Source organism: Rhinopithecus bieti, unplaced genomic scaffold (genome assembly GCF_001698545.2).
Source record: "Rhinopithecus bieti isolate Rb0 unplaced genomic scaffold, ASM169854v2 scaffold_20891, whole genome shotgun sequence".
Lineage (NCBI taxonomy): Eukaryota > Metazoa > Chordata > Mammalia > Primates > Cercopithecidae > Rhinopithecus > Rhinopithecus bieti.
Genome location: NW_016810137.1, coordinates 654,377 through 675,314, shown reverse-complemented (window position 1 = coordinate 675,314; position 20,938 = coordinate 654,377). Strand labels below are relative to the sequence as shown.

At 43.2% G+C, this 20,938-nt stretch overlaps 1 protein-coding gene across 4 annotated transcripts in view; it reads left to right on the top strand.

The window, feature by feature from the left end:
* The window catches only part of DENND5A (DENN domain containing 5A), a 138,716-nt gene that overhangs the window by 37,060 nt on the left and 80,718 nt on the right, over positions 1-20,938 (top strand). The window contains exon 1 of one of the 4 annotated variants that reach the window (XM_017891439.1): positions 12,997-13,017. The exons of the other annotated variants lie outside the window; for them this stretch is intronic. The gene's annotated coding sequence lies outside the window, so the exon portion shown is untranslated. Of the gene's footprint in view, positions 1-12,996; positions 13,018-20,938 lie in introns of those variants that run through there. 4 annotated transcript variants of the gene reach the window in all.

Below are 20,938 nucleotides of genomic sequence, written 5' to 3'. Positions count from 1 at the left end.
TTTTTTTTGAGACGGAGTTTCGCTCTTGTTGCCCAGGCTGGAATGCAATGGCATGATCTTGGCTCACTGCAACCTCTGCCTCCCAGGTTCAAGTGATTCTCCTGCCTCAGTCTCCTGAGTAGCTGGGATTACAGACATGCACCACCATGCTCTGCTAATTTTGTGTTTTTAGTAGAGATGGGGTTTCTCTATGTTGGTCAGGCTGGTCTCAAGCTCCCGACCTCAGGTGATCCACCTGCCTCTGCCTCCCAAAGTGCTGGGATCACATGCATGAGCCACCGCACCCAGCCTGGCTCCCAGAGTCTTGAATCTGCTTATGTGCTATGGGGAAGAAGAGGCTGCTGGGTGGTCCCTTATAAGTTGTGGTTTGAAATCTGAATTTGCGGACATGTCAGTGTTCTTAGTATAGCCACGTTTGCTGCTGTGGGCTTTGCTGTGGTATACATCCTGTGAAACAGATGTGTGTTGCCACTTTAGTGCAGTAGAGGTCTGCTTCTTAGGAAACATTTGGTAACTTCTAGCACATTTATGTGTCCTGTTTTCATGGCTAAAGATTTTGAGATGACTCTTGCTTGTATGACAGACCTTTTGGAAAGAAAGGAGCTAATATTTGTTGAGTACCTCTTATGCTCCATATAAATATGTCCCATATGCTTTATATATGTTAACTCATTCATTCCTCTCAACAGGCTGATGAGGTAGGTAGTTTTTTGTTTTGGTTTTTTTGACACAGGGTCTTGCTCTGTCACCCAGGCTAGAAATGCACGCTAACTGCTCACTGCAGCCTAGACCTCCAGGCTTAAGTGATCTTCCCCTCTTAGCCTCCCTAGCGGCTGGGACTACAAGTGTGTGCCACTATGCCTAATTTTTGTATTTCTTTGTAGAGACAGGTCTCCCTATGTTGTCTGGGCTGGTCGTGAACTTCTAGGCTCAGGTGATCCGCTTTGGCCTCCCAAAATTCTGGGATTACAGATGTGAGCTACTGTGCCTGGCGCAGGTATTGTTATCCTCATGTTATAGATGAGGAAATTGAGATTTATAGAAAAGATACCCTTAGTGTGTCTACAGTAAGGGCAGAAAGGTGTGATACCTTTCCTCACCCATCATAGGTTCAATGGCTGACACTCCTGCAACTAAAAACAAATTAACAAGAAGAAAGCATAAGAGGCTGGGTGTGGCTCACACCTGTAATCCCAGCTCTTTGGGAGGCTGAGCTGGGAGGATTGCTTAAGTCCAGGAGTTTGAGACCAGTCTGGACAACCCGGTGAGAACCCGTCTGCAAAAAATTTTAAAAATTAGCCTGGCGTGGTGGAGCGTGCCTATAGTCCCAGCTACTTGGGAGGCTGAGGTGGGTGGATCGCTTGAGCTCAGGAGGTTGAGATTGCAGTGAGTTCTGTTTGTGCCACTGCACTCTGGCCTGGGTGAAAGAGTGAGACCTGTCTCAAAAAAGAAGAAAAAAAGCGTAAGAAATTTATTTAATTAAAGTTTTACATGCAATGGGAGCTTTCAGAAATGAAGACCCAAAGACCTAGGGAAACTGTTTTTATGCTTAGGCTCAGTGAAGAATGAAGAAGGGGAGAGGCCTGTAGAAATGTTAGTAGACAAAGGGTGTTATCTAATGGTAACAGACTGGGTAGGGGAGGGGGACCCAGCAGGGCCTGTCTGTTCAGATTCTTCTTAGACTCTGTGCAGCATTCCTTCTTCCTGGGTATAGGGCAGGACCCTGCTGGAGCCGAGGGTCTTCAAGGAAGAAGGGAGAGAGTGACATTTTTAGGTGTTATGGCTTACTTTGGGGGAGAGGTGTATGGCTTTTGAGTGGGAGGTAATACTTTCTAGGTATTATGGCTTGCTTTTCTGGTATCTGTGACCCACCTTGGGGAAAGGGGGATTCTGGTTTCTGTGACTTGCTCTGGGGGAGTAAGAGGAGTGAAAGAGGAGGGCAAGGAGAAACTTTGCTTCTGAGGCTATTTCTGAGGTCTTTCAGTCTCCTTTAGTTCATAGTACTCAGCATGGCAGAGTGTCTTACTTAGGGATATCATTTTTTGAGCCTCAATACCAGGCATGACACCTCTGACACCAAATGTGAGTTTTTTCCCCACATTTGTAACTTGGCCAAGGTCTCTGTGATAAATGCATATTTGGGCCAGGCGCAGTGGCTCATGCCTGTAATCTAACACTATGCTAACCAATTCTCCAACTCTCTGGTTACCAACTGGGTGTCCTGCAATTCAATTCAATTATTATTATTATTTTTTTCCAATTCAGTTCAATTCTGACACTAACTACCTGGGCTTAGTGCAGACTCCACAGGTTAAGTGCTCAGTCTCACAAGACTGTCCCCACTTCAGATGCCAATAGAAAGTCCCAGATTGCTGCCTGTCTGTACTTCTGATCAACCTGCTATAAGTCAGGTGTTCCCATGACCCCTTCCTAAGTTTGCATAATTTGCCAGAATGACTCACAGAACTCTGGAAAGTACTTTACTTACTACTACCCATTTATTATAAAGGATATAACTCAGGAACAGCCGAGTGGAAGAGATGGATAGGGCAAGTTGTTGCGGCCAGATGTGTGTGTGGAGCCTTCATGCTCACTTTGGGTGCACCATTCTGCAATACTTAAGTGTGTTCATCAACCCAGAAGGTCCCTGAACCCTGTTGTTTGTTTGTTTGTTTGTTTGTTTATTTTTGAGACGGAGTCTGGCTCTGTCGCCCAGGCTGGAGTGCGGTGGCCGGATCTCAGCTCACTGCAAGCTCCGCCTCCCGGGTTTACGCCATTCTCCTGCCTCCGCCTCCCAAGTAGCTGGGACTACAGGCGCCCGCCTTGTCGCCCGGCTAGTTTTTTGTATTCTTTAGTAGAGACGGGGTTTCACCGTATTAGCCAGGGTGGTCTCGATCTCCTGACCTTGTGATCCGCCCGTCTCGGCCTCCCAAAGTGCTGGGATTACAGGCTTGAGCCACCGCGCCCGGCCTGTTTATGTTTTTTTTTTTCTTTTTGAGATGGAGTCTCACTCTGTTGCCCAGGCTAGAGTGCACTGGTGCGATCTTGGCTCACTGCAACCTCTGCCTCCCAGGTTCAAGCAATTCTTCTGCCACATGCTACCATGCCTGGCAAATTTTTGTATTTTTAATAGAAATGGGATTTCACTATGTTGGTCAGGCTGGTCTCGAACTCCTGACCTCAGGTGATCTGCCTGCCTTGGCCTCCCAAAGTACCGGGATTGCAGGCATGAGCCACCGCACTCAGCCTTATGGGTTTTTAAAATGGAGTTTTCATTACTGTGTTGGCATGATTTTGAAATAATTGCTCATTGGTGATTAACTCACTTCAGCCTCTCTCCTCTCTGCAGGTGGTGGTGGGGAGTTGAAAGTTTCAATTCTGTAATCACCCTTGGTCTTTCAGGTGACCAGCCACCACCCTTAAGCTATTTAGTGGCCCTGGTCACCAGTCATGTCATTAGCATACAAACGCTCTCCTCATCTGGGAGATTCCAAAGGTTTTAGGAGCTGCATGCCAGTAACCAGGGACTAAGACCAAATGTACATTTTTTGTTTGTTTGTTTTTGTTTTTTTTGAGATGGAGTCTTGCTATAGCTCAGGCTGGAGTGCAATGGTGCGATCTCCGCTCACTGCAACCTCCACCTTCTGGGTTCAAGTGATTCTCCTGCCTCAGGCTCCTGAGTAGCTGGGATTACAGGCATGTGCCACTATGCCCGGCTAATTTTTTGTATTTTTAATAGAGACAGGGTTTCACCATGTTGGCCAAGTTGGTCTCAAACCTCTGACCTCGTGATTTGCCTGCCGTGGCCTCCCAAAGTGCTGGATTTACGTGCGCAAGCCATCGTGCCCGGCCACATTTTTTTTTAAATTTAAATTTTTTATTTTTGTAGAGATAATATCTTGCTATGTTGCCCAGGCTGGTCTTGAACTCCTGGCCTCAGGTGATCCTTCCATCTTGGCCTCCCATAGTGTTAGATTACAGGCATGAGCCACTGCGCCTGGCCCAAATATGCATTTTTCACAGAGACCTTGGACAAATTACCTAGAAGAAATTAAACAAAACATGGAACTAGTATTTGAGTTCTAAATTTTCCTATCATTAAAGTCCTGTACCTTCTACTATAGTGTATGTAACACAGAATGTACTGCAGTACCTTCCCAGCTTCATCTGGATGAGATGCCCTTTCAGATTTGAGAGGACTCCTTTGCCTGGAGAAGGAGGTACACATTTACAAAAATGTGCTCATGGGTTCCAAGAGTGACTGGTTTTTAATTATAAATTTGTATGTTTCCATAGCACTTAACATAGAGTTGTATAGATAGTCAGAACTCAATAGAAAAGTGATGGATCAGTTGTTTGAGTAATAATAATGTAATAATGTAGCAAAACGGCTCAATGTGGGATAGATAAGGTCTTTGTAAGTCCCATGGTGATTGAGTGGAGAAAATATCACTCTGTGCTTATTTATTTATTTATTTATTTTTTTGAGATGGAGTTTCACTCTTGTTGCCCAGGCTGGAGTGCAATGGCATGATCTCAGCTTACTGCAACCTCCACCTCCCGGGTTCAAGCAATTCTCCTGCCTCAGCCTCCTGAGTAGCTGGGATTACAGGCATGCGCTACCACGCCCGGCTAATTTGGTATTTTTAATAGAGGCGGGGTTGCTCCATGTTGGTCAGGCTGGTCTCGAACTCCTGACCTCAGATGATCCGCCCACCTTGGCCTCCCAAAGTGCTGGGATTACAGACGTGAGCCGCCGCTCCCAGCCTTGTGCTTATTTTTATAGCTTGGATTTATTGAGAGGGTGTGAGTATGATGTGAGGTTTTGGGTGAATTGTTTTGATTCAGGGTCTTGCACATTCAGTAAATATTTGTAGGACATAGTGATGGATTATGGGGAAATTTTCACCTGAAGGAAGTATGTTAATTTTCACAACTCTTGTTTAGCTTACTTGAGAATAGATTAGTCAGTTTGGTTTTTGCAACTGTGGTAAGAAGAGCTCTGTTATAATTAGCATCTCTGCTTCCTCTTACAGTTTTATGAATTAGAAAAAGGAAAACTTTATTGTGTTAAATACTTCTTCAAGAAGAGTATTTTATGTTGGGTGATACTCTAAATGTGAAATCCTGAATAACCACATTTGAAAAAAACAAAAACAAAAACCTTGAAGATTGAAATAGCCCCAGAAACTTTTTTTCCCCATTGTCAAGGTAAATTATATATAGATTGGAAAGGATAGAACCAAATCAATTAAGAGGAGACTGAAACTGAGATCATTACTCATTTATACAGGATCATTTAATTGCTCTGAATGAAAGTCTCCTGACCCAGACAAATTATACTGCAGGATTCTAGATAATTTTGGGATGAGATCATTCAGTAGATGTCAATAACCTTTGAGGAATCATAGAATTACTGCAAGAAGACATAATCTCAAAACTGGGAAGAAGGTAAGAGCATGGGATGTTCCAGTCAAAATCTAGAGTAGCTTATTAAGGATATAATCTGAGGGTTTAGAAAAAGACCTGATTGATGATGATGATGGTGATGATGATGATGAGAATGATGATGATGATGATGATGATTTTTGAGACAGGGTCTCACTCTGTTGCTCAGGCTGGAGTGCAGTGGCGTGAGCACAGCTCATTGCAGCCTTGACCTCCCTGGCTCAATCAGTCCTCCCACCTCAGCCTTCCAGGTAACTGGGGCCTAGGCACATGCCAACATACCCAGCTAATTTATTTGTTGTAGAGATAGGGTCTTGCTATGTTGCCCAGGCTGGTCTTGACCTCCTGAATTCAAGCGATCCACCCATCTTAGCTTCCCAAAGTGCTGGGATTACAGGTGTGAACCACGGCGCCTGGCCAAAACTATTATTGTTATTATTATTAATTATATATATATTTTGAGACAGAATCTTGCTCTGTTGCCCAGGCTGGAGTAGAGTGGCATGATCTTGGTTCACTGTAACCTCCACCTCCCAGGTTCAAGTGATTCCGCTGCCTCAGCCACCCGAATAGCCAGATTATAGGTATGTGCTACCATGCCCGGCTGATTTTTTTGTATTTTTAGTAGAGACAGGGTTTTACCACGTTGGCTAGGCTGGTCTCGAAATCCTGACCACAAGTGATCCGCCTGCCTCAGCCTCCCAAAGCATTGGGATTACAGGCGTGAGCCACTGTGCCCGCTCCAAAACTATTATTATTAAGAGCCAACATCTGCCCACTAAGAATGTGTTAGGTCAGACTAACCATGTGTTCATTCAGGTGAGTACATGGATAGAACGGGAAATACTGTCAGCTACCATTTTTGGATTCAAGAATATTTCACAGGAATGACTAGGATATAGTTGGGAATAAGAGAAATTTAAGCTGTATGATGAAATAAGTGATGCAGAAGTAGAGGTTATAGAAAGAAGATGTGACCTAATATCAACACTTTTTAAAAAATGTAAGGCTTTTAGTTGGCTGCGAGTTTGATTTATGGCAAAAGTGTGATTTAGTTGCCAAAATTGTGATTTTGGCTTCTATTCTAGAGATACATTGTCAAAAAAGAGGGAGTGGATAGTCCTGTTTTAAATTGTGTTATTAAATAGTTAGATTACACATAGAGTTAGATGTCAGTTCTAGGAACTAGGATTGTGAGGGAACTGAAAACCATGTCATGTGAACTACATTCAAAGGAGCAGATTTGTTTCATAATCAGTAAATGGCTCTGACCCTAGCTCTCACAGAAAAGTTCCAGAAGAACTTGGGGATGGGAAGATGAAAACATTGTTGGGATACTATAGATTTTTTTTTTTTTTTTTTAGACAGAGTCTCTCTCTGTTGCCCAGGCTGGAGTGCAGTGGTGCGATCTTGGCTCACTGTAACCTCCGCCTCCCAGGTTCAAGCGATTCTCTTGCCTCAGCCTCCTGAGTGGCTGGGATTACAGGCATGCACCACCACAGCTGGCTAATTTTTGTATTTTTAGTAGAGACGGGGTTTTACCATGTCAGTCAGGCTGGTCTCGAACTCCTGACCTCATGATCCACCCGCCTCAGCTTCCCAAAGTGTTGGGATTATAGGCGTGAGCCACCGCGCTGGGCACCATGGATTTTGATAGCACTCACTTGAATAAATATAGATTGGCTAACCACGTAAAGAAGGATATAAAGGTTATTCTAAGCAGAGAATATCATCTAACAAAGAATGAAAGCACGAAAAAGCATACCCTGTTTGGGTAACTCAAGTGAATCAGTGTATTAGAGGGAGAGAGCGGGTGGTGGGAGGTGAGACTAGGGATGTTGGCAGGTGCCTTATATGCAGGTGGAGAAACTGGAGACTAGGAAGATAAAGTGATTTGCGTAAGGCTTGAGATATGTTGAACCATGCTAGAACCCCAAGCTTTCTCGCTTCCCTTTGAGAGTTCTCTCCTTCTTCCCTTTAGGCATGTTGTTTTAGTTTTATATTTTATTTTATTTTATTTTATTTATTATTTTATTTTATTTTATTTTTTGAGATGGAGCCTTGCTCTGTCACCCAGGCTACAGTGAATGGCATGATCTCGGCTCACTGCAACCTCTGCCTCCCGGGTTCAAGCGATTCTCCTGCCTCAGCCTCCCTAGTAGTTGGGATTACAGGCATGCGCCACCACACCTGGCTAATTTTTGTATTTTTTAATAGAGACGGTGTTTTGCCATGTTGGCCAGGCTGGTCTTGAACTCCTGACCTCAGGTGATCCACCCACCCCGGCCTCCCGGAAATGCTGGGATTACAGGCATCAGCCACTGCACCTGGCCGTTTTAGGTTTATTTTTAAATGGTCAGGGCATGCCTCTGTTTATGAAAGGATTCTAAATAACAATCACAGAGGACTATCTTTTATATTCTTTAGTAAGCTAAATAATTTATCAGAAAAGCTGTAACCTACAGGCAACAGGTTGAAGGATGTTAACATTCCCAGGTACCAGTGTCAGATGTTATGCTTTTTTTCTCTCTTGCTTGCTCTGTTGCCCAGACTGGAGAGCAGTGGTGTGATCATAGCTCACGGCAGCCTCAATCTCCCCGGCTCGAGCAATCCTTCCACCTCAGCCTCCCAAATAGCTGGGACCTCAGGCGTGGCGCTATCACGCCCTGCTAATTTAATTTTTTTAATTAATTAATTAATTTTTTTGAGATGGAGTCTTGCTCTGTTGCCCAGGCTGGAGTGCAATGGTGAGATCTCGGCTCACTGCAACCTCCACCTCCCGGGTTCAAGTGATTCTCTTGGCTTAGCCTCCCGAGTAGCTGGGATTACAGGTGCCTGCCATCATGCCCGGCTAATTTTTTTATTTTTAGTAGAGATGGGATTTCACCATGTTGGCCAGGCTGGTCTTGAACTCCTGACCTCCGCCTGCCTTGGCCTGTTCTGCCCGCCTCAGTCTCCCAAAGTGCTGGGATTACAGGTGTGAGCCACCACGCCTAGCCAGCTATTACAGTTTTAACTTTCAGAGACAAGCAGCTTGTATTCTAGATCATGCTACAATCAAGAATTCTTTCTACTTTACCATGCTATTTGCTTCAAAAATGATTCTTTCTTTGACTAGTTCAAATGATAGATGCAGGGATGATCAGTTGCAGCTATAGTGATTTAGCATTTAATAGCTATGTCTGGTAGAAGGTATGCTATATCAAGACCTTGTGGCAACTTTGCTTGTAACTGATGTAATTGCAGCTTACTGCTCCACTGCAGGTAGGGTTGAATTTCAGCATGGAAAGCATGTTCTTGAGGCCTCTTCGCTTTTCCTCATTCAAGGCTGTATCCAGGGTTGATATCTAGCCTATATGCCATATGTGTATGGCTAGTGTTTGTTCTGATTGGTTGGTGCTCACACTGCACAGATGGTTAAATATTTTGAAAATTTTATCTGGTTCTGTTCATCTCTTTCTCTGATCTTATATCTGGCTCTATTCACCCCTATTCTCTGATCTTATGTCAGACCTGAAGTTTCTCTAATTTTTCTGTAGTGTATTTATAGGGAAAAATTGCCTTTTTTCCTTCTCGTGCTCTTAAGTAACTTCATATTAAAAAGTTCCTGGAAACATTAAATTTTGCTTTTACTATTACAGGCCATTATACATTATTTTAAGTCCACTTAGTGATCTAAAAGATTTCAAACATTTATGAGTCAATTAAAGAAATTTGAACACTGACTAGATTTTGGCATTAGAATTTTTTTGGTAAATTTTCTAGGTATAATAATAGTATTGAGGTTGTGTTAAAAAAAGAGATACTGTCTTTTAGAGAGACATGCTGAAATATTATAAATAAAATGATATGTCTGGATTTGCTTTAAAATAATCTGGCGTGAGGATATACAGGTAAAGCAAGATTAGACATGCATTGATAATTGCTAAAGCTAGGTGATAGATACATGGCAGTTCATTGTACTTTTCATGATAAAATGTTAGAAAAAGCTCATGTACTCTTAAAAGACTCCTGCATTTGTAAAATTATAATTGGATATTAAAAATTCTCACCGGGCGCAGTGGCTCACGCCTGTAATCCCAGCACTTTGGGAGGCCAAGGCGGGCGGATCATGAGGTCAGGAGGTCAAGGCCATCCTGGCTAACACAGTGAAACCCCATCTCTACTAAAAATATAAAAAATTAGCCGGGCGTGGTGGCACGCGCCTGTAGTTACAGCTGTTTGGGTGGCTGAGGCAGGAGAATCGCTTGAACCTGGGAGGCAGAAGTTGCAGTGAGCCAAGATTGCACCACTGCACTCCAGCCTGGGCAACAGAGCGAGACTCTGTCTTAAAAAAAAAAAAAAATTCTCTGTTAGTTAAAGACATTATTGGCAATTATAACTAATTATAACTTATGATTTCCTTGTAATAATTAGAAATATACATGGGTTTGGCTGGGTGCAGTGGCTCACCCCTGTAATCCCAGCACTTTGAGAGGCCGAGGCAGACTGATGGCACTGAAACGGTCAGGACAGGTTCCCGCAGGACCAGCCTGGCACTCAACCCATAGGTGAACGACCCATCTCCTTACTAAAAATACAAAAAATGCTAGCGGGCGCGGTGGTCTCCCAAGGCTGTTAATCACAGCCCTTTGGAGAGGCGAGTCAGGAAAACGCCGTGGATCACGAGGTCAGTGAGACCGAGACCCATTCTGGCACTACACGGTGAACCCTCTCTACTAAAAAATACAAAAAACTCGCGGGGCCGACGGTGGGCAGTGTGCACTGTATGTTCGCAGTACCTCGCCGAAGGACCTGAGGCAGGAGAATGGCGTAAACCCAGAGGCGGAGCTTGCGATTGAGCTGAGATCTCTGCCGCTGCGGGCGAGACTCCAGAGCGAGACTCTGTCTAAAAAAAAAAAAAAAAATCCTAAAATTAAGCCAGGCCACGGCGCAGTTGGCAGTTGCTCACACCTGTAATCCCAGCACTTTGGGAGGCCAAGGCGGATGGATCACTTGAGATCAAGAGTTCGAGACCAGCCTGACCAACATCATAATAGAGAAACCCCATCTCCATTAAAAATACAAAAATTGGCCAGGGGTGGTGGCAGACACCTGTAATCCCAGCTACTCGGGAGGGAGGCTGAGACAGGAGATTCGCTTGAACCCAAGAGGTGGAGGTTGCAGTGAGCTGAGATCACACCACTGCACTCCATCCTGGGTGACAGAGCGAGACTCCATCTCAAAAAAAAAAAAAAAAAAGAAATATACATGGGGTTAATATATTTCCAACCAAAGGCAAAGAAATCTGATCTTTTAATTAGCTTATATAATATTTTTACATACATTTCCAAATAGCTTTTGAAATATTAAAATTGATGCCTCCATTATTATTAATTCCTTTTGGGATTCTAGTTGGGAGCCATTGACATTAAAATTTTGACTAATCTTGTTTGTATCTAGACTTTTTTTTTTTGAGACAGGGTGTCATGTTGTTGTGCCTAGGCTGGAATGCAGTGGTGCCATCTCAGCTCACTGTAACCTCTGCCTCCCAGACTTAAGCAGTTTTCCCACTTCAACCTCCTGATTAGCTGGGACTAAAGGTACATGCCACCATGCCTGGCTAGTTTTTGTATTTTTCAGACAGGGTTTCACCATGTTGCCCAGGCTGGTTTTGAACTCAGTTCACGTGATCCACCTGTCTCAGCCTCTCAAAGTGCTGGGACTACAGGCATGAGCCACCATGCCCAGCCTCTGTCTAGACTTCTTAACTCTGGAGTTGTATTGCTAATTAATAAATATTTTTAGTCTTTTTTCTTTTCCTATGTATGTTGCTTTAATGGTTAGATTGTATTCCATTGCCTTGATGTGCCAAACTGTCTTCTTGTTGATAGGCATTTGCTCTGCTTTTTCTTTTTCTTGCAGATTTAGCAGATCAAAGGGTGTGGATTTTTTTAATAGCATTTATGATGTCATTCCAGATTGGAAGAGCCTATAATGGCCTTTAATAGTAAAACATTTTATGTTTCTAGGAATTTTTAAAATATAAAGTTATTTAAGAGCATGAGGAGCAAAAAAAGGGAATTTTCTCCTATAAATATACCACAGACAAATTAGAGAAACTTCAGATCTGACATAAGATCAGAGAAGAGGGATGACTCGAGCTAGATATGATTTTCAAAATATCCAAAGGTGTCACTTTGTGTGTTGGGACCTATTCAGTGTTTTTTTTTTTGTTGTTGGTGTTGCTGTTGTTTGTTTGTTTGAGATGGAGTCTTGCTCTGTCATCCAGGCTGGAGTGAAATGGCGCTATCTCGGCTCACTACAACCTCTGCCTCCCAGGTCAAGAGATTCTTCTGCCTCAGCCTCCCAAGTGTAGCTAAGACTACAGGCACCCGCCACCATTCCCGGCTAATTTTTGTATTTTTAGTAGAGACAGGGTTTCACCATGTTGGCCAGGCTGGTCTTGAACTCCTGACTTCAGGTGATCCACCCGCCTCGGCCTCCCAAAGTGCTGGGATTACAAGCATGAGCCACCCACTCCCGGCCAGTATTTTCATTCATATTTTTTTCTTGTTGAATTATTATTATTATTATTTTTGAGACAGAGTTTTGTTCTTGTTGCCCGTACTGGAGTGCAATGTCATGATCTCGGCTCACTGCAACCTCCACCTCCTGGGTTCAAGTGATTCTCCTGTCTCAGCTTCCCAAGTAGCTGGGATTAGAGGTGCCCGCCACCACATCCAGCTAATTTTGTATTTTCAGTGGAGACAGGGTTTTTCCATATTGGTCAGGCTGGTCTTGAACTTGTGATGTCAGGTGATCTGCCCGCCTCGGCCTCCCAAAGTGGTAATGATTACAGGCGTGAGCCACTGTGCCTGACCTGAATTATTTTTAAATATCATACGTTGCAAGCAAACTATCATTTTTTGCAATTTATAAGAAAGTTATGCCACAGGCGTTTAAGCACATTTTTTTTTTTTTTTTTTTTTTTTTTTTGCTTTTAGTGTTCTTTGTCCTACTTTAATTTTTTTATATGACTTTTCTTATATACCACCTTGTTTTTTGAGGTGGGTAGGTAGGTGGGACATAAACCACAAATTGAAAAAACAAAACAAAACCAATCCCTCTTCAGAATGTTTTGTAGAGTAAGGTATTAAGCCTCATTTGAATAAAATTCCCTGGGCTTCTAGAGTACTTTAACTGAGCCCCTCTTTCCTTTCTTTCTAAATGATGATATCCAATCAGAAAAAACGTTAATCTACTGCATTACTCCACATTCTTTGTCTTTGAGATTTGTAACATCTGAAAAATTTCTTTTCGTTATAGAAGTCTGTTGTGATTTGTCCCTTGTGCAGGACCTCTAATGGACACCTTAAAGCAGTGGCTTAAAGTATTTTTTGGCTCACAGATCCCTTGGAAAATATGATGCAAGCTGTGGATTCTTGCCTGAGCCCCATCAGTCAGGATCGTTTGAGGTGTTGGCCCGCCAGGCCTATTGCATTAAAATCTTGGGATGTCCCTTCACTTTATCTTGGAGTTACCCTTTGTCACTCTCTTTTGATGGCTCCAGTTTCCTCCATCCCGTATGTAAGTCGTTTTTTTGTTAATTCTCGTTTTGGCAGAGCATATGCTTCCTGAGAAAGGATGCATAGAAAATACATTTTGTTTTTGAGATTATATGTTTGAAATTGCTTTCTTTTACTCTCTTACTTTACTTACTATTTGACTGAGTATATAATTCTAACTGGAAATAATTTTCCCACAGAATTTTGAGGACATTGCCTTATTGTCTGCTAGCTTCCAAAGTTGGTATTGAGAAATCCAGTGCTATTCAGATCTCTTTCCTTGGTAAATTTGTTTCTTCCTGGAAACATCTAGAATTTTCTCATTGTCCCTGGCATTCTGAAATTACATCATGACGTGTCTTGGTGTGGGTCTGTTTTCATCCACTGTGCTAGATCCTTGAAGAGCACTTTCAATTTGGAAATTCATGCCTTTCATTTCTGGGAAATTTTATTATTTTGTTGATAATTTCCTCCCCTTTATTTTCTCTCTTTCCTCTTTATGGCATACTTTTATTTGGGTTTTAGACCTCTTGGATGGACTCTAATTTTATTATTATTTCTTAAATAAATAAATTTATTTTATTTTATTTATTTATTTTTTTTGAGGTGGAGTTTCGTTCTTGTTGCCCATGCTGGAGTGCAGTGGTGCGATCTTGGCTTACTGCAACCTCCGCCTCCTGGGTTCAAGTGATTCTCCTGCCTCAGCCTCCCAAGTAGCTGGGATTACAGGCATATGCCACTACGCCTGACTAATTTTTATTTTTTTAGTAGAGGTGGGGTTTCCCCATGTTGGCTAGGTTGGTCTCGAACTCCTGACCTCAGGTGATCCACTTGTCTCAGCCTCCCAAAGTGCTGGGATTACAGGCGTGAGCCACCACACTGGCCCAATACATTTATTTTTGATACAAAGTTTCACTCTGTCACCCAGCTGGAGTGCAGTGACATGATCACAGCTCACTCCAGCCTCCATCTCCCGGGCTCTAGCCATCTTCCCACCTCAGCCTACTACAGGCACACTCCACTACACCCAGCTAATTTTTGTATTTTTAGTAGAGACAGGATTTCGCCATATTGCACAGACTGGTCTCAAACTCCTGGGCTCAAGTGATCCACTCGCCTCGGCCTCCCAAAGAGCTGGGAGCCGCTGCACCCCACCTAAGCATGAGCTGAGCCTAAGTGTGAGCCACTGCACCCAGCCTAATTTTATTACTATATTTTCTCTAATTTTATTTCTTTTGTCCTACTTTTGAGGATATTTCCTCAAATCTGTTTTCTAACTCTTCTATTGAGTTTAAAATTTTTCTAACACCATTTTGATTTCCACAAGCTTGTTTTTATTTTTATTTATTTTTTCGAGACAGGGGCTTGCTCTCTCACCCAGGCTGGAGTGCCATGGTGCTATCTCAGCTCACTTCAACCTCTGCCTCCTGGGCTCATGCAGTCCTCCTGCCTCAGCCTCCTGAGTAGCTGAGACTACTGGTGGGCACCACCATGCCTGGCTAGTCTTTTAATTATTATTTTGTAGAGATGGGGTCTTGCCATGTTGCCCAGGTTGGTCTCAAACTCCTGGACTCAAGCAATCTCCACCCACCTTGGCCTCCCAAAGTGCTGAGATTACAGGCATGAGCCACTGCCCGCCCTTGTTTTATTTTCTGAATATTCTTTTAAAACAACAGTCTATTCTTGTTTTATATATACAGTATCATCTTTTATCTCTGAATATCTTTTATCTGTGATAATTTTTGTGTATGGGAAAAGATACTTTGTTGGAAATGACACATGCTTTGACAGTAGGATACTATATTTTACTAGCATGCCAAATTTCTTTTGTTGTCTTTTTATTTTTTAAATCACTTTATGAAGATGTAATTTACATAGCCTACACACCTGCTCATAGTATACAATTTCTGTTTTTTAGTATATTTGCAGAGTTGTGTAATCATTACCATAATTTAATTTTAGAACATTTTAATCACTTTAAAAAGCAACCTTGTACTACTTAGCAGTCACTCTGTATCCCCTCACCCCAGGTAAACAGTAATCTACTTTCTGTCTCCATAGATAGGCCTTTTCTGGGCAATTAATTAATTAATTAATTTGAGGCAGAGTTTTTGCTCTTATTGCCTAGGCTGGAGTGCAATGGTGAGATCTCGGCTCACTGCAACCTCCGCCTCCTGGGTTCTAACTATTCTCCTGCTCAGCCTCTCAAGTAGCTGGAACTATAGGCGTGCCCCACCATGCCTGGCTAATTTTTGCATTTTTAGTAGAGATGAGGTTTCACCATGTTGGCCAGGCTGGTCTCAACTCCTGACCTCAGGTGATTGGCCGCCTCAGCCTCCCAAAGTGCTGGGATTACTGGCGTGAGCCATCGCACCCAGCCAGGACATTTTATATAAATGGAATGATAAAGTATGTGATCTTAGGGGCCACTTGACATGTTTTCAAAGTTCATCTGTGTCATAGCATGTAACAGTACACCATTCTTTTTCATGGCTGAATAATGTTCCATTGTATTATTATACATTTCATTCATCTGTTCATTAGCTGATGCCTGCTGATTCTTTTGTATTTATTTTTTTGAGATGGAATCTTGCTCTGTTGCCCAGACTATAGTGCAGTAGTGTGTGATCATAGCTCACTGCAGCCTCGAACTCCTGGGCTTAAGTGATCCTCCCACCATAGCCTCGTGAGTAACTGGTACTACAGATGCATACCACCATGCCTGTCTTATTATTATTACTGTTTTTATTATTATTTTGAGATAGGCTCTTGTTCTGTCACCCAGGCTGGAGTGCAGTAGCACCATCACAGCTCGCTGCAGCTCAATCTCCCAGGCTCAAGCAATCCTTCCACCTCAGCCTCCAGACTAGTAATTATTAATTTTTTTTTAGAGACAGGATCTCGTTACGTTGCCCAGGCTGGTTCTGAACTCCTGGCCCCAGGCCATCCTCCTGATTAACTGTGATTACAGGCACGAGCCACAGTCCCTGGCCTTGCTGGTTCTTAAATAGGCTTTTCGTCAGTCCTCCTGTTTTTAGCTCCATCTTTATCCCCACTTTGAAAGGTGCCTAATGCTACAAGTTCCTGAGCTTTTTGAAGGTTATGTTGTATCTCAGCCTTTCTCAAGCCTACTGTTAGTAACCACTCATTCATCTGCTTTTCAGCTTCTAAAATGTTTACTATTACCTTCACTGTCATTTTGTGGGTTTGTGCCACTCCCCATCCCCCATTGTTTTAGCAAGGTTTTGGAAAGAGAGAGGTAGCCGAGGAAGAGCTAATGCATACCTTCAGTCCTCAGTCTTTCACTGAAAGTTTAAAAGGTGGGATTCCCATGCTGTGTCAGGCTCTAGGCCCAATAGTCATGGAATGACCAAGCTGGAAAAACCTTTAGAGATGAACAGCTAGTCATGTACTTCATCTTTCAGCTGAAGAGAATGAGACTCACAGGACTCAGTAAATTGTTTAATGTCATACAATTAGTAAGTAGCCAAGTTAGGTCCTTAATCCTGTCTCCTGCCTTCTTGACTAGTTGCTCAGACTTAATTTAGGCTGATTACTTTAACATTCAGTATTGAGGAGAGCATGGGGACCCTTGCTCAGATTTGCTCTCTGCCACTTTTTAGTTACAGAAATGGATTTGCTTAAGCCCAATTTTCTGGAGGGACTAGCTTTTAGAGAAAGGTGCATGTGTACCTACCTGTGGAGCCTCTGGGAGCTCACTGTATTTGAAAGAGTGTGTGTATACATCTAACTAATTTATTAATTATATAAAAGAACGGCTGGGCACAGTGACTTACGCTTGTAATCCCAGCACTTTGGGAGGCTGAGGCGGGCAGATCTTCTGAGGTCAGGGGTTCGAGACCAGCCTGGCCAACACGATGAAACCCTATCTCTACTAAAAACACGAAAACAATTAGCTGGGCATGGTGGTGCGTGCCTGTAATCCCAGCTACTAGGGAGGCTGAGGCAGGAGAATTGCCTGAACCTGGGAGGTGGAGGTTGCAGTGAACTGAGATCGCGTCACTGTACTATAGCCTGGGTGACAGAGCGAGACTCCATCTTAAAAAAAAAAGAAAGAAAAGAACACAGGATTGGGTTTCTTAGACTGGTCTAAAAGACCATGAATTGGACAGCTGGTTGCATCACCTACTAAACAGGAAATTATGTGAGTTTCGGATGTTACCTGACAGATGTGTGCTCTGAAGGGCATTTGACTGGGCTAAAAGGAAGGCAATGTGAACAAAAGTACTTTCAGTTTGTCCTAGATGTAGTTTGGAACAGTCCTGACTAGATAGGTTCTCAAACCCTAGTCTTTCTAAAACTGCTCACATAAGAAGTTCAGCCATTTTAGAAATACTGGGTACATGAGTTGGATCACGTGTGGTACCTGGAAGATGTTAAGCAGGAGGCAAAACATCAATAGGAATAATGGCTGTGTATACAAACCTAAAACGATCTGACAAAGTAAATGTGTTGAGAAAGAGAGTGAACAAATCTGCCTCGAGAAAACAGGATTAACAGGGTTTATCTTCAATTTACATTGAAAAGCCTGGTCAGCAGCTTTCCTGGGTTAGTGCCTTGGAAGAGGACTTAGAAGTGGCCTGTGGGACCTGTGCGGTGGCTCATACCTGTAATCCCAGCACTTTGGGAGGCCAAGGTGGACGACGGATCACTTGAGGTCAGGAGTTCGAGACCAGTCTGGCTAATATGGCACAACCCCATCCTTACTAAAAATAGAAAGATTAGCTGGGTATGATGGCAGGCGCCTGTAATCCCAGCTACTTGGGAGGCTGAGGCAGGAGAATCAGTTGAACCTGGGAGGCAGAGGTTGCAGTGAGCCAAGATTGTGCCACTGCACTCCAGCCTGGGTGACAGAGCGAGACTCCATCTCAAAAAAACAAAACAAAACAAAACAAAAAAGGCCTGTGGGTGGGGGTTTGGGGGTCAGTGGACAGTTCACTGCTTGTATTCTGGGTACTTATTTGCATGACTCTTGAGCACCACAGTCAGCTGGTGATGTGGGCCAAGGTAAAGCCTGTCTCTTCAAGGAAGTGCTGAGGTTACAAGTGTGAGCTACCACGCCCAGACAGCTCTTTCTTTCTCTAATCCTTTTTTCTCTCTATTTCCGATTGGATAATTTTTGTTGTTCTTTTTTCAAGGTCAGTAACCCCTCTGTCATTTCCAATCTGCTTTTAAGCCAGCCCACTGCGTTGTAATGTCTGTTTCTGTTGCGATCTTTTTTTTTTTTTTGAGACGGAGTCTTGGTCTGTTGCCTCGGCTGGAGTGCAGTGGTGCGATCTTGGCTCACTGCAACTTCCGCCTCAACCTCAAGAGATTCTTCTACCTCAGTCTCCCGAGTAACTGGGACTATAGGCGCACGCCACCACGCTCTGCTGATTTTTGTATTTTTAGTAGAGACGGGGTTTCACCATATTGGCCAGGCTTGTCTCGAACTCCTGACCTCATGATCCTCCTGCCTCAGCCTCCCAACGTGCTGGGATTATAGGCGTGAGCCACCACACCTGGCCTGAGATCTATTTTTTCATTCATTATGATCATACCTGCTTTAAAATTTCTGTTTGCTAATTCCAGTATTTGAGTAAACTCAGGGTTGGTTTCTGTTGATTGACTCGTCTCTTGAGAATAGGCCATATTTTTCTGTTTCTTTATATGCTGAGCAATTCTGGATTGTAAAGAACTAGATTCTGTTACCTCCCTCCAGAGAGCATTCTTATTTTATTATTATTATTGTTATTATTTTTAAGTTAACTGTTTCCCTGTAGTGAGTGGCAACTTAAATCTCAGTTCAGTTCTTTTACCCTTAACTTGGCTGCTTGGGGTCTGCTCCATGCATGCGTGGTTCAGGGATCAGCCAGGTTTGTAGGCAGAGTTTGTACATAGATTTTTGGGTCTTCGCTTCTGTGGTTCTCTCTGGAATTTCCCTCTTTCACTTCCCAGCTGCTGTGGTTTGCCTTAAAGTTTGTCCTCTGGTTTCTTAAGCTAGTAAGATTATGAGTTTTTGAGTTTTACCCACCTCTTATGACAGACAGATACTTGCCTGACTGGAAGCCATAAAAAAGGGAAACTCACCCAGTATCATTACCTTCTTCGAAATGATGACCTTTTCTCCTGCTTGAGAATCTTCTTGCTTTTTAATTCTCCAGACAAGCTCATACTTGTCTGCAGGAAAATTGGTCTGATAGGAGCTACTCTGCCATGACTGGAAGCAGAACCTCTGTGAACTAGATATAAAGTATTCTGTTGATAAAATCAATGTTTTCCCATTGTAGTTTCACAGATCTTTATATTACTCTCCCTATCACCTTCAAGAGGCCAGATATAAAAATGTCTTTAAACTGGGTGTGGTGGAGCATGCCTTTAAAGGGAGGCTGAAGTCAGAGGATTGCGTGAGCCCAGGAGTTTGAGACCAGCCTGGGCAACCTAGCTAGATCCTGACTCTACAAAAAAATTTAAAAAATTAGCTGGATGTGCTGGTCCCAGCTACTCTGGAGGCTGAGGTGGGAGGATAGCCTGAGCTCAGGAGGTTGAGGCTGCAGTGAGCCGTGATTGTGCCACTGCACCCCAGCCTGGGCAACAGAGTGAGACTATCTCAAAACAACAACAAATGTCGGTTTGTTTCTGGCTTGGTCAAAGCAGAACAGATAAAAAACCTATTAGAAGTTCTTGTAAGACATGTATGGTTTAAAAAAAATCTTTTATGATTGATTTGAACTGTACTTCCTTGGAAGCAGATTCACAAGGATAGACTGACTACTTTTGAAATTGTTCTTAGAAATGGGCTTAAGATCTGATATCTAGATCTGCTGATGTTTTTATAATCTGTATGTGTTGGACAAATAATTATTGTTTCTAGGACAATAGGACAGTTGTGGTGGTGATGTCATATTCCTAATATTGTTTGAATTTCCAGGGGTCTAAATAATTGAAATTTAAGGTACCTGTGATACACGGGTTTCAGGAGGTGGGCCTGTGTAGGTGTTTCTGAGGATTAAGTTTTCCTACTGTTTCTTCCTTTTTTTTTTTGAGATGGAGTCTCGCTGTGTCACCCAAGCTGGAGTGTAGTGGTGTGATCTCGGCTCACTGCATCTTCCATCCCCTGGGTTCAAGGGATTCTCCTGCCTCAGCCTCCCGAGTAGCTGGGATTACAGGTGTCCGCCACCACACCCAGCTAATTTTTATATTTTTTTAGTAGAGATGGAGTTTCACTATGTTGGCCAGGCTGGTTTCTAACTCCTGACCTCAAGTGATCCACCCACCTTAACCTCCCAAAGTGCTGGGATTGCAAGCATGAGTCACGGTGCCCAGCCCCTTACTGTTTATTCTTAAAATGCAGCCCTAGGCCGGGCGCGGTGGCTCAAGCCTGTAATTCCAGCACTTTGGGAGGCCGAGGCGGGCGGATCACGAGGTCAGGAGATCGAGACCATCCTGGCTAACATGGTGAAACCCCGACTCTACTAAAAAATAAAAAAAAAGAAAAAAAAAAACTAGCCGGGCGAGGGGGCAGGCGCCTGTAGTCCCAGCTACTCGGGAGGCTGAGGCAGGAGAATGGGGTGAACCCAGGAGGTGGAGCTTGCAGTGAGCCGAGATCTGGCCACCGCACTCCAGCCTGGGCGACAGCGAGACTCCGTCTCAAAACAAACAAACAAACAAAAAAAAACTCAGCCCTAAGTAAATGATGAGTGAATCATTTCAATAAAAAAAATCTTAGGTTTGTGAATCCCCTTCTCTTACCTTTTCTGGCACTCTTTGTGGAGTGACTGAAATGAATATGATTTGTTTTCAGGGCCCTCATACTTCTTTATACATCTCCTTTCCTCTTGTAGAGAAAATACTTTGCTCTTGCTACTGGTCTAGTCTAATTCACAGAAGGACGTTTGTCTAACTTTGGCACCCCGTATAGTCCTTTATTCAGAACTGGACTC